The 13,570-nt window shown below is 41.4% G+C and overlaps 1 protein-coding gene and 1 long non-coding RNA gene across 3 annotated transcripts in view; one reads left to right on the top strand and one right to left on the bottom strand.

Annotated features, from left to right (window-relative positions):
* Positions 1-13,570, top strand: part of BAZ2B (bromodomain adjacent to zinc finger domain 2B) — a 409,759-nt gene that overhangs the window by 27,117 nt on the left and 369,072 nt on the right. The gene's annotated exons all lie outside the window — the stretch shown is intronic.
* LOC130285020 (uncharacterized) lies at positions 11,045-13,555 on the bottom strand. The gene is made up of 3 exons (XR_008847222.1): positions 13,490-13,555; positions 12,087-12,317; positions 11,045-11,292 (listed from the first exon to the last, which is right to left on the bottom strand). It is a non-coding gene; the product is annotated as an uncharacterized LOC130285020 (long non-coding RNA).

The raw sequence follows: 13,570 nt of genomic DNA, 5'->3' as shown, positions 1-13,570 counted from the left end.
CGGTTTGTTTCAAACGCTGAGCCGCAGAGTACCCCTTTACCGATTCGGATGCAAATGGCCGAGTGAACCTAGCCTGACATGGCTTGTATGTAAACTTTACACTGGCTGTAAACAAATACCAGATATATCACAACTTGCATATTACGGTCTGAGTGAATTATGTTCTCAGTTTAAAAAATTGTATATTGCTACTGTCGGAGAACCCCTTAAAGCGTCTCATATCCACGTTTTTCCCTGTGCATAGCCTAAGCTACATAAGTGGTTTCTAGTGCCAACATAATACGGCTGATACTGCTAGGATCAATTTTTAAAATCCTTCAAGCTAAATTCTACTATTGAACGAAAATGTACATTTCATGGTTGAAATCTTTACGTTCAGCAAATTTTTTAATAGTCTGCTTTGCTTCTTGAAGATTGATTTTTAGTTACATGAAATGTCTTGCTTATTAAGAGCTATGTGTCTCTATGGATGCAGACTACAAACCAACGCGGTGTAGTCTGATCCCGCAGTCATAGTCCCGGTCATCTGTCCTTATCTCCTTGCTGTTCTGCAAAAAATATACATGAGCAAGAAGTAGGGGATAGATGGATGATAGTGTGAGTGCAGCGTCAGACAACACAGGGTTTGTTTGTAGTCTGTAACCATGGTGACCACTGATCGATGAAGTGAATAACATTGGTTATCCCATGACAATGGCTCTTGTCAAGTGGTGGGATATATTGGGCAGCAAGGGAACAGTCAGTTCTTGATGTTTTGGTAACAGAAAAATGGGAACGTGTAAGGCCAAATAGTGATGGCTAGATGACTGGGTAAGAGTGTGGTGACACGGGGGTGCAAGGAATTCCTATCACTTTGTGACGCCAGGGCACAGTTAGCCTATACACGGTCCGAGGTGGAGACAGCTTCTCCTGGGCCAGACACAGGAAGTAAAGAAACACACCGATGTCGGGTTACAGATAACTGCCTTTACTGAGCAGGTGCAGATGGTATTACACACAGTATGGAGCAGAGTAGAAGGGATGCAGTGTAATACTTGGGAGCCCTGTTGCCTTGCTAGGACTTATGGTCCTTTTCACCCACTTGATTGATATTGACTTTAGACTTGAGACTAGAAGATTTCTCCTGCTGACTAGGGTTCTGACAGGGTCCAATCACTATCGTCGCCATGGCTTAACTCAACGCTGTACGGGGGAACACTTGCAGAATGGCGGGGCTGACTTGAGAAGATATTGTCTTAGGCTTCCCTCAGGATTTCTCCAGACACAACTTACACCTCCTTTCCACACTGTACTCACATGGAGCTCTGCACTAGACTAGGGCAGTCCCCCCCCCCACCTTTCCTCCTACACTATATACTGCGGAATTTAGGGGTTCTCATTGGGCAGACAGGGTCACCTGGTTATCACTGCTCCTCTCTCTCTCTTAAAGGCACAATCCATATCTGTGGTTAGTGCGGAAGTGAAGTTTTCCTTTAAATAGCCCATACAAGCAATATGGTGAAAAGCTGTAAACCCCCGGCCCAGAACTGGTGGACTGGTGAAAAAAAGGTTTACTCTTCAGGGGCAACAAGCCATCTTTACCATAAGAACTGTGGATTTGTGGAACAGTCTACCTCAGGAACTGCTCTCAGCAAAAACAGCTGGAGGCTTCAAAACTTGCTTAGATCCATTGTTAGAACTAAATAACATTAACGTGTATGGAGAAATATAATATAACATTCCCCCCCCCCATCTATCCACCCGTACCCCTTCCTTTCATCCCTTCATGAACTTGATGGACATGTGACTAACTATATAGCTATGTAAATTGGAGCCCATGTTTATAGCGGTGGTGGGCAGTGGACGCCCTCGATTTTACTATTTTGACATTGCAGAGATTACATATTTGCATAAACTTACAACAGTGTTTCCCAACCGGTGTGCCTCCAGCTGTTTCCAAACCAAAACTCCCAGCATGCCTGGACAGCCGTCCGGGCAGGCTGGGAGTTGTAGTTTTGCAACAGCTGGAGGCACACTGGTTGGGAAACACTGACTTACACCTTCAATGAATAAATACCACCAATAGCATCTTAAAATGTTAAAGGGGTACTTCGGTGGAAAACTTTTTTTATTTTTTTTATTAACTGGTGCCAGAAAGTTAAACAGGTTTGTAAATTACTTCTATTAAAAAAAATCTCAATCCTTTCAGTACTTAGCAGCTGTATGCTACAGAGGAAATTCTTTTCTTTTTGAATAACTTTTTTGTCTCGTCCACAGTGCTCTCTGCTGACACCTCTGTCCGTGTCAGGAACTGTCCAGAGCAGTATAGGTTTGCTATGGGGATTTTCTCCTGCTCTGGACAGTTCTTGATACGGGCATCAGGTGTCAGCAGAGAGCACTGTGGACAAGCGAAAAAAATACATTCAAAAAGAAAATAATTTCCTCTGTAGCATACAGCTGCTAATAAGTACTGGAAGGGTAAAGATTTTTTAATAGAAGTCATTTACAAATTTGTTTAACTTTCTGGCACCAATCGATTAAAAAAAAAAAATGTTGGGGATTTTCTCCTGCTCTGGACAGTTCTTGATACGGGCATCAGGTGTCAGCAGAGAGCACTGTGGACAAGTCAAAAAATACATTAAAAAAGAAAATAATTTCCTCTGTAGCATACAGCTGCTAATAAGTACTGGAAGGGTAAAGATTTTTTAATAGAAGTCATTTACAAATTTGTTTAACTTTCTGGCACCAATCGATTTAAAAAAATAAAAAATAAATGTTGGGGATTTTCTCCTGCTCTGGACAGTTCTTGATACGGGCATCAGGTGTCAGCATAGAGCACTGTGGACAAGTCAAAAAATACATTAAAAAAGAAAATAATTTCCTCTGTAGCATACAGCTGCTAATAAGTACTGGAAGGGTAAAGATTTTTTAATAGAAGTAATTTACAAATTTGTTTAACTTTCTTGCACCAATCGTTTAAAAAAAAAAAAAAATGTTTTCCACCAGAGTAACCCTTTAATACCTGCATATAATTCCTAGTGGCTTTGGGATTACTAGATACAGGGATTGTATAACATACAAACACTTACCGCCAATGAATGTCAATTATAGGGAATCATACCAACACAAGAAAGCTGAAATTCCATTTTTCATAAATAAAGCCTGGCAGTTATGATCCATAGATGTTTCTTCTTTTATCTCATTGCTGCCTTTGTTTTTTTTTTTTCTTTTATTTAATTTTTTTTTTCTTTTATCCCATTGCTGCCTTTGTTTTTTTTTTTTTTGTTTATTTTTTTTGTATTTTTTTTTTTTTTTTTGCTTCCATGCATTGTGATTCTGCATTGGAGAGGAGCAGATGTTTTGCCAAACATCCTGATGTGTTGCTTTTTCTTATGGGAGTGCATAACTGTTCCTTGTGATGCATTGACTTGACAGCTGCTTGATTTCAGGGAGCTGCTTAGAAGCCATTAGTGGTGTCATTGAATTGAAACAGAACAGTCACTCCCAGCTTGAACTGCAATTGTTAATATCTTGTTGCTATTTTTTCTGTAGCAACACAAGGCCTGGAAGATCACATTCTAAAGTAATGATCTTATCTTTCCGGCTGATGGCCCTGGTTAGAACAAAGAGGTGTTAGGACTTGTTAGGATTCTTGTTTACTGATCGTAGGCAGTGAACAATTTCTATATATTTTTTTTTATTTTTATTTTTGCACCTTGCATGACTTCCTTCTGAATGAGGATTCTGCACGAATGTATACTGCAGGGGTCCCTAGTAGAAAGATACAACCTTGTGTTATGTATTCCTAGTTAGAGGTATAAATTGTCTATATATGTCTCCTACGGTTTGAGATATATCTTTTTTTTACTAAATGATATATATTTATTATAAATATAAATACCGTATTTATCGGGGTATACCACGCGCCGGCCTATAACACACACACTAATTTTTCCAAGGATATTTGGGTAAAAAAAGTTTTTTACTCAAATATCCTTGGTAAAATGAGGGTGCGTGTGGATGTGTATACCCCGATAGACTGTTTCTGACCCTGCAGAAGCCCCCAGGAAAGGAAGGGGGGAGAGATGCCGTCGCTGCCCGCTTCTCTCCCCCTGCCTTTCCTGGGGTCTAGAGTCCTGCCGCCGCTTCTCTCCGCCTGGCTATCCAGAGACTGCAGCTGACGCTGCCCCATTGCCTCCCCCATCCCCGATTTTATAATTACCTGTTCCCAGGGTCCACGCTGATTCTGGCTCCGGAGGCGTCCTTAGCTGTCACTGTGCGCTGGGCCACTGACGGTGACGTTGCGTTGAAGTCGTCACTCGTCATTGCGCAGCGCATAACAACGACGCAAGAGACGCCGGAGCAAGAAGCAGCGCGGACCCGACCCCGGGAACAGGTAATTATAAAACCGGGGATGGGGGAGGCAATGGGGCAGCGGCGGCGGTCTCTGGACCCCAGGACAGGCAGGGGCAGAGAATTGGGCAGCGACGGCTGGTTTCTGGACCTGCAAAAGCCGCTGCAGTTCATTCATTTAAAGCGCCCACTTTAAATAATTGAACTGCGGCGGCTTATCGGCATATAACACACAGACTGACTTTAGGCTAAAATTTTTAGCCTAAAAAATGTGTTTGTTTAAAAAAAAATATATATATATATATATATATATATATATATATATATTTCCTAAAAAAAAAAAATACTAAAAAAAAAATACTAAAAAATATATACGGTATACAGTCATGGTTGTAAATGTTGGCACCCCTGAAATTTTTCAAGAAAATGATGTATTTCTCACAGAAAAGGATTGCAGTAACACGTTTTGCTATACACATGTTTATTCCTTTTGTGTGTATTGGAACTAAACCAAAAAAGGGAGGAAAAAAAGCAAATTGGACATAACGTCACCAAACTCCAAAAATGGACTGGACAAAATTATTGGCCCCCTTTCAAAATTGTGGAAAAATAAGATTGTTTCAAGCATTTGATGCTCCTTTAAACTCACCTGGGGCATGTAACAGGTGTGGGCAATATAAAAATCACACCTGAAAGCAGATAAAAAGGAGAGAAGTTCACTTAGTCTTTGCATTGTGTGTGTGTGTGTGTGTGTGTGTCACACTAAGCATGGACAACAGAAATAGGAGAAGAGAACTGTCTGAGGACTTGAGAACCAAAATTGTGGAAAAATATCAACAATCTCAAGGTTACAAGTCCATCTCCAGAGATCTAGATTTGCCTTTGTCCACAGTGCTCAACATTATCAAAAAGTTTGCAACCCATGGCACTCTAGATAATCTCCCTGGGCGTGGACAGAAGAGAAAAATTGATGAAAGGTGTCAACGCAGGATAGTCCGGATGGTGGATAAGCAGCCCCAAACAAGTTCCAAAGATATTCAAGCTGTCCTGCAGGCTCAGGGAGCATCAGTGTCAGCGCAAACTATCCGTCGACATTTAAATGAAATGAAATGCTATGGCAGGAGACCGAGGAGGACCCCACTATGGAGGAGACCCAGGAGGACCCCACTGCTGACACAGAGACATAAAAAAGCAATTTTGCTTTAATAAGCCAAAATCCTTCTGGGAAAACGTCTTGTGGAAAGATGAGACCAAGATAGAGCATTTTGGTAAAGCACATTATTCTACTGTTTACCGAAAACGGAATGAGGCCTACAAAGAAAAGAACACAGTACCTACAGTAAAATATGGTGGAGGTTCAATGATGTTTTGGGGTTGTTTTGCTGCCTCTGGCACTGGGTGCCTTGAATGTGTACAAGACATCATGAAATCTGAGGATTACCAATGGATTTTGGGTCGCACTGTACAGCCCAGTGTCACATTTTTGGTTTAGTTCCAATACACACAAAGGGAATAAACATGTGTATAGCAAAACATGTGTTACTGCAATCCTTTTCTGTGAGAAATACTTAATTTTCTAGAAAAATATCAGGGGTACCAACATTTACTGCCATGACTGTGAATAAATGTATATTTACTTAAACGGAAATAGTTGGATCTATTAATTACTTGGGCAATATTTTTAGTATTCATTATATATACCGTAAATGATCTTTTCCATGATGCTGCCTAAAAACTTCGCTGCCATGTCACGGCCATGCCCCCTCAATACTAGTCTATGGGAGGGGGCGTGGCCATGACGTCGCAAGCGGGGCGCGGCCGGGGCGTCGCGAGCCTCTGGCACTGAACCCGAGGCTCTAAACGAACTATCAGACATCTTATCCCTTATCCTTTGGATAGAGGATAAGATGTCTAGGGGCAGAGTACCCCTTTAAGATAAGTGTCACATCTTATGTGCATAGCTCGTTCTACAGCAGTCTAGGCATGCTGGGAGTTGTAGTTTTGCAACAGCTGCAGGCACCCTGGTTGGGAAACACTGCTTTAAAATAAAAATAAATTTAAATTGTGTCTGAAACTACCACTAGGGGAGCTAAGGAGCTTACTGCATACTGTTTCTACATAAAACTCCATAATAAATCTGTATACAGTAAGCTCCCTCTAGTGGCAGTTGAAGGAAGCAAGAATTTTATCTATTAACATTATGTCTTTTTATCACCAACTTCTATAAATATGTTTAATTTCTGAATGGTATGCTATCGTATAATGTGACATACTGTGCTTTTAGGACACGTCACTGTTTCCCAACCAAGGTGCCTCCAGCTGTTGCAAAACTACAACTCCCAGCCAACGGCTGTTCGGGCATGCTGGGAGTTGTAGTTTTGCAACAGCTGGAGGCACCTTGGTTGGGAAACAGTGACGTATTCTAACCACCCTTAGCTTCCTTCCTGCACCCCAGGGATGATGAAGAAGGGGTAATGTAGCATCCACAGCTTGGCTTCCTTGAGGTTGTACAGGCTCTTGACATACCGAAATCCAGGGCTCAAGTCCTGCAGGAACGCGCAGGAACTGTGTTCCTGCACTTTTTTCACAGCAAGAACACTGTTCCCATTAGTAGGAGTTCTGCAGGACCAGCTCTTGAGTGAAAATCTTGGGTGAGTTCCTGCACTTTTTTTTCCTAGGACTTGACCCCTGCCTAAATCCATAGCGCGATTTCTGCTTCAGTCCTGTGAATTATAGAACGTTCATCTTTGCCGATCACTATAACCAATATTTACAGCTCCAGACAAATGAGTCCAGTTTTTTTTTTTTTTTTTGTAGAGGCGACCTCTCCAGAATTGCTTCTTTGTAAGTAATTAGACTTTTCTGGTGTTTTGCTGAAGTCAGCGAGGGTAGGTGGGATCAATGCATAAAAGTACATTTTCAGTAAGTGCTGTTGTTTCCAAGTAATTTGGCACACAACTGGGCCGAAATGGTGTTTTGTTTGTTAAATGGCTTAGAAATCTGCAAATCTCTTTATTACGGGAAAGGCAGACGGCGTAGGCTATTGCTGCGTGTATATTCATGGACACAGCAAATTGTCCACATTTATTGCACAGCGGAAAAAAAACCATATATAAGTAGATTTGTCTAAAACAAACGGAAAGCGACTCAGTTACGGAGATAATAGCAAAAGAGGCCAATATTCTCTGATTAAGACTGTGTTCACAACAGCGCTATGGTTTCCTTTTTATTTATAATGGAGCTAGGACCGCTATGCCAGATTAGTTTTCAAATCCTGATGAACCCTATTGACTTAAATGGTGATTATTAGGTTTACAGTATTTGTGACTGCAAAAGAATAGGGCTGCAGACTGCGCCATTCTCGTTATCAGGAATAGCAGAAGGAGCTTATATGGGCGCTGTTAGAAACAAAATATTTTTATACGTTGTATATCTTGGCAAAACATTGACCTTTCTAATATACTTCATAAGAAAATTGTAGAAATTTGGGCTTATAAAAAAGACCACTAGGGGTCCCCATATTATCCAGAGCATAATTGTGTCCGGCTGCAGCATCATCTTTGTCCAAGCTGCAGCACAGGCAGGGACAAAGTCCAGGAAGAGGGAAGAGGACTAGCACTCCTCTGTGCTCACTCCTGTCCTATCAGACTGCAGCATGAAAAAGAGAGGAGGGGGTTACAGAGCAGCCTGCAATGATTGGATGAAGGGACCCAACACAGCACAGTAGACTCAGGGAGGAAGATAAGAGTGAGGACACGCCCCCTCCAGAGCACAGAATGACAAACCAAGTGAGCAACAAATAGAAGGTATTTATGAGAGAAATATATGTGCTAGACACATAAAAGTATATGTGCATGATCAGGATTTGGTACTGAGTCACATATAACTTTTTTTTTTTTTTTTGTGGTATATGACAGGTATGCTTTAAAAGATAAACCCCAGCAGAGACAGTTAGCATCAATATAAACAGAGCTTAAAAGGATTATCCACCATAAGGTGATTTTGCACGTACCTGCTAGACAGTAATGGACATGCTTAGGAAGGATCTGCACTTGTCTTGGGGCTAAATTGCTATGTTGTGAGATTACCATAATACTGTGGCTAGCTTTTTGTGAACTGGTATTTCCTGTTTGAGTTTTCTTTTTTGCCTACAAATCCCATAATTCAATTTCCCTCCCTCCCACACATCAGCCCCCCCCCCCCCACCCATTGAAACATAAATGAGCTGCATCCATTCAAAAGACCTGTGGTTTTCAATCAGGGTGCCTACAGCTGTTGCATTAGTTGCAGATTGATCTCTCTCCCACCTAGTGATCGCTCCACCCATTGAAGCAGACAGGCTCCCTGTCATCAGCTGACTAGTGATGTCAGGCCTCGGCCGCATTGCAACCTGGGAAAAATCCCAGTCATTTTGTATGTTGTTAAAAATAAATATTGGGGTGAAAATCCCATAAGAATTGTGAGAAAACCATCACACACAGGTACAGACACTATATTATGTACTACACTAACTTTATAGCCCCTGTAGCATAGTCAAATAAACTAAAATTCCTGGAATACCCCTTTAAGATATTAATGATATGGAGACTGTATTAATATAGTGTATAGTTAGCAAGAAAACATAGGGGAGCTTGAATCATTCCCCAGAAGCCTTGCACGTTACTATTCCTGCAGTCAACTGGAGAGCTACTGGTAATAAAATTGCATCGGTGAGTTGGTAAACCACTTGACAAACAAAATGGGTCAACTGGTTGGAATGTCTTGTAGGTATGTAGAAGGTGCTGTATACAAATAAAATAAAAAGGTTTTCCAACTCCCCAGACTGAGACCACCATGGAGTTCAGCGCTTGACCACAGCGATTTCGGTGAAGATGTGTTGAATTCAGCTTGTCCCATAAGTTCATTATTTACATTGTCATAAAAATATTATGAAAAAGTATCTCCATACAAAATGCATCAAACCATCATGTTTCGGGGCATACCAAGCTCCCTTACTCATGGTCACAGCACAAAATAGCTAGCAGCCATCTGTTAAAGGTGCCGTCCCTCATGAAGTTGAACCTGTATTTATACTGGGTCTATCAGAGGAGTAAAGCTGGCCGTATATAGGATAGCTGTTGTCTCACAAGTGAGCTTCAGTACACATGAACGTTCCCCACAAACAAAAGGTCTGAGCCCAATCCTTCTCTTCACTGAAATTGTCAGGTTTTGCCTATCCCTATCTAATGTGTATGACCGACTTGACACTTGGTTCACATTGGAGCGTCAGATTCTGTCCCATTCTGCAACATGATGGACACCGTGTGATATGTCATTTGGGTCTATTGGAACTAATGATGGCCATTATGTGATGGATCCATGATAGAAATATAAAATGTATCGGCAGATAAGAACCATTTGGCCCATATAGTTTGCCCAAAATTCTGAATACTATCAATAGGTTGGATATGATCTTTTTTTAACGTTATCAAATATATAACAAAGAAACTTAAGACTCCAGGGTCCTGATGCATAATCTGAATTGTGTCCCCCAAACTTTGATAGGTCAACGATAATGTAAGTGTGGTGAACCATGGGATGTGAGGTGTAGCGGCAGATGGTGTTGCCCAGGGGCAGATGGTATTAACCCCTTCGTGTTCGTGACTATGTAACCACCCGAAGGTAATCCCGTTACTCCTAGGTTAGGCAGGGGTAAATAATAATCCAAGACCAGGTTAAGGTTTACGGTAGCTTTACTGAAGACTCTAGCACAGCCACGCTGACTATAATAGACTTGACTGAAGATAGTGACAGCAGACAGAGATGACTTGACTTACTGACTTGTCGCTGTAATTTAGGCTTGAGGCCTCCAGATGTGCTGGACACTGGCTCCGAGACGTCTGGACTGGACTTGACCTCAGCAGAAAGTGAAACAAGATAGTGATTGTAGTACCTCCCCCTCTTATAAAGGGGGGCTGAGCAAGGAGCCCATAAGCCAACTGCGGGTCACCTGGTCACCTGGTGCTCTCTGAGTAACAAAACATATGACTTAAACATTAAGTGACAACCATTATCATGTGACTAACAACCATGTGACCATATCAGGTCTTTTACCCTTAGTATATAACTTATACACATTATGGGGAACACTGCAGGTGAGCCTTGAGGACTGTGAGCAGACTCAACCTGACAGGACTGTAGGAACATATCCCGTACTAGGACATCACATAAGCTCTTATGTGAGATTGGGGCATGTGAACCCCCTCAGGCACCAGGGCTCAGGTGTGACCACAGTACCTGTGCCACTTTTTGTTTTTATGCCCCTGGGTCTTGTCAAAGTCCTCTCCAAATGTTGGGTTCATATAATGGTAACTGTGCTGCTGCCTCCGTTAAATAAGAACGCTGCAGTGTTATCGATATTTTGGCTGACATTTCATTCTGAAGCCCCTCGTGGCTCTTCAAGTGGTTTAGTCACTAGAACTAAGTGCCTTGTAAACACTGAGCCCCAGAGCTTTAGGCAAGACAAGGACAGGAATTTTTTTTGTTTGCCTGTATGAGGCCATATTCACACAGTGTATTTTTGGTTGTATGTGGAACTGTAAAAAAAAAAAAAAAAAAGACAGTTTTCTTAAAAAAATAAATACAACAAAGCTTTAAGAATTGCTGCAGGTTATTTAAAAATTTTAAGCCAACATTTATTTATTTTATTTATTTATTTTTGCATAATTAGAAATTTTGGACATTTATCTTACGGCCAAAGATAATGAACAAACTGATTATTTTAATGTCCTGCAAGGAATCGTGGATGATTTTATATTCAATGTTTCCGTTGACAGACGCATTTTCATAGACTTTAATTTTGCAGCTTGTTTTACAGTGTGTGAACATAGCCTTAAAGAATTCATACTGTATATGATTTCTACGGTTGGCCTGATACATTTGCATCCTCAGACTCTTCTCCGTTATGGGTTGAGTCCTTCCCTAAATTAGAAAACGTTTTTGAGTGACATTGTGTGCTTCTGGATCTTTTCGCTTCATAACTTAAAGGGGTATTCCAGGAAAAAACTTTTTTTTTATATAAATCAACTGGCTCCAGAAAGTTAAACAGATTTGTAAATTACTTCTATTTAAAAATCTTAATCCTTTCAGTAGTTATGAGCTTCTGAAGTTAAGGTTGTTCTTTTCTGTCTAAGTAATCTCTGATGACACGTGTCTCGGGAACCGCCCAGTTTAGAAGAGGTTTGCTATGGGAATTTGCTTCTAAACTGGGCGTTTCCCGAGACACTTGTCATCAGAGATTACTTAGACAGAAAAGAACAACCTTAACTTCAAAAGCTCATAAGTACTGAAAGGATTAAGATTTTTTAATAGAAGTAATTTACAAATCTGTTTAACTTTCTGGAACCAGTTGATATATGTAAAAAAAAGTTTTCTCCTGGAATACCCCTTTAAGTATACTTGCAGTATTGAAGAGCTGAAGGAAAGATCGCCGCTTATAGACTCAGCCATCTCATATGGATAGCGGTGATAGTGGGCTTCAATGATGGGGACTGCAGCGCTTCAATGAGCCAAATTTCTCCAAATCGCGTAAAATGCGCGGAGAGAATGTTCAAATTCTCGGTCCTATTATGTGTGGCATATGCTGATAGAGACTCAGCCGTCTCAGAAGTTACAGCAATAATGAAAGATCCAGTTTTTTGGGGGCTGTACAGGTAATACCCGATGCGGTCAGAGGGTATGTGGCGTCCTCTTGGCGTGGCAATGCGCATAAGTACCTGAGGCTTAGCGGATGCCGTATAAGCGCAATCCCTGTATTCCAATATAGAGGCTGGATATATGTGGCGTTAGTAGCGGAGCTGGACGCGTTTCTAGTCCTCCATAGGACTTTTTTCTTCAGCAGCTTTAAGACGTGTCAGGAACTGTCCAGAGCAGCATAGGTTTGCTATGGGGATTCTCTCCTGTTCTGGACAGTTCCTGATACAGGCATCAGGTGTCAGCAGAGAGCACTGTGGACAAGACAAAAATTAATTAAAAAATAAATGAATTTCCTCTGTAGCATACAGCTGCTAAAAAGTACTGGAAGGGTAAAGATTTTTTAACAGAAGTAATTTACAAATCTGTTTAACTTTCTGGCACCAGTGAATTAAAAAAAAAATAATAATAATAATTCCACCGGAGTACCCCTTTAATATCTAAAAGGATTGTTACCCCCTATTTTTTATGGAACATGACTAGTTCGGTTGTGTGGGCCCTTGCAATCTAGGAGAAGAGGAGGGACATGACCTCCTATCTAAAGCTTGTCAGATGCAATGAGAAAACTTAGGCTAGTGTTTCCCAACCAGTGTGCCTCCAGCTGTTGCAAAACTACAACTCCCAGCATGCCCAGGCAGCCAACGGCTGCCTGGGCATGCTGGGCGTTGTAGTTTTTCAATAGCTAGAGGCACACTGATTGTAAAACACTGACTTAGGGGGTCATTTATTAAGCCCCATTTGTCAAGGTCTAAAAAAGTCAACATATTTGCGAAGTTGTGACGCAGTCATCCTCGATAAATGCCGACCAGCTGCGCCTGGTGCACACAAGCACGCCACACAGGCGGAAAAAAACAAAACAAAAGTCACCCATGATAATAGTGACACATTTTCCGGGATTTGTCATGTTTAAAGTCGCTAATCCAGTGTTTCACAACCAGGGCGCCTCCAGCTGTTGCAAAACTACAACTCCCAGCATCCCCATACAGCCAACGGCTTTCCGGGCATGCTGGAAGTCATCATTTTGCAACAGCATTTTTTGACATATATCTTATCGTTTACCATACCTTGTGTTTTCAGAGTCTAGACCGATGTTTCCCAACCAGTGTGCCTCCAACTAGTTTTGCAACAGCTGGAGGCACACTGGTTGGAAAAGTTGTTGGTTGTCCAGGCATGCTGGGAGTTGTAGTTTTGCAACAGCTGGAGGCTACCTTGTTGGGAAACTCTGCACTTGTCAGTGTAGTCAACAAATCCACATATAGCTAAAATATTGCTTTATAGAAGTAATCCCCAATCTGTGGTTCTTCAGCTGTTGCAAAACTACAACTCCCATGGCATGATGGGAATTATTGTTTTTCAACAGCACTGCTGTAAAGCAAGATTCTGACCGCACTGAATACAAGGGCACTAGAGAAGAAGCTGATTGTACCAAATAAAGTTTTTGTTGTATGGTAACAATGGGGGGAGATTTCTTGAAACCTTTCCTGAGGAGAAGTTGCCCATAGCAACC

The sequence above is a fragment of the Hyla sarda genome, chromosome 8, assembly GCF_029499605.1.
Source record: "Hyla sarda isolate aHylSar1 chromosome 8, aHylSar1.hap1, whole genome shotgun sequence".
Taxonomy (NCBI): domain Eukaryota; kingdom Metazoa; phylum Chordata; class Amphibia; order Anura; family Hylidae; genus Hyla; species Hyla sarda.
The sequence above is the reverse complement of the archived record's forward strand: the minus strand, read 5'-3'. Positions and strand labels throughout refer to the sequence as shown.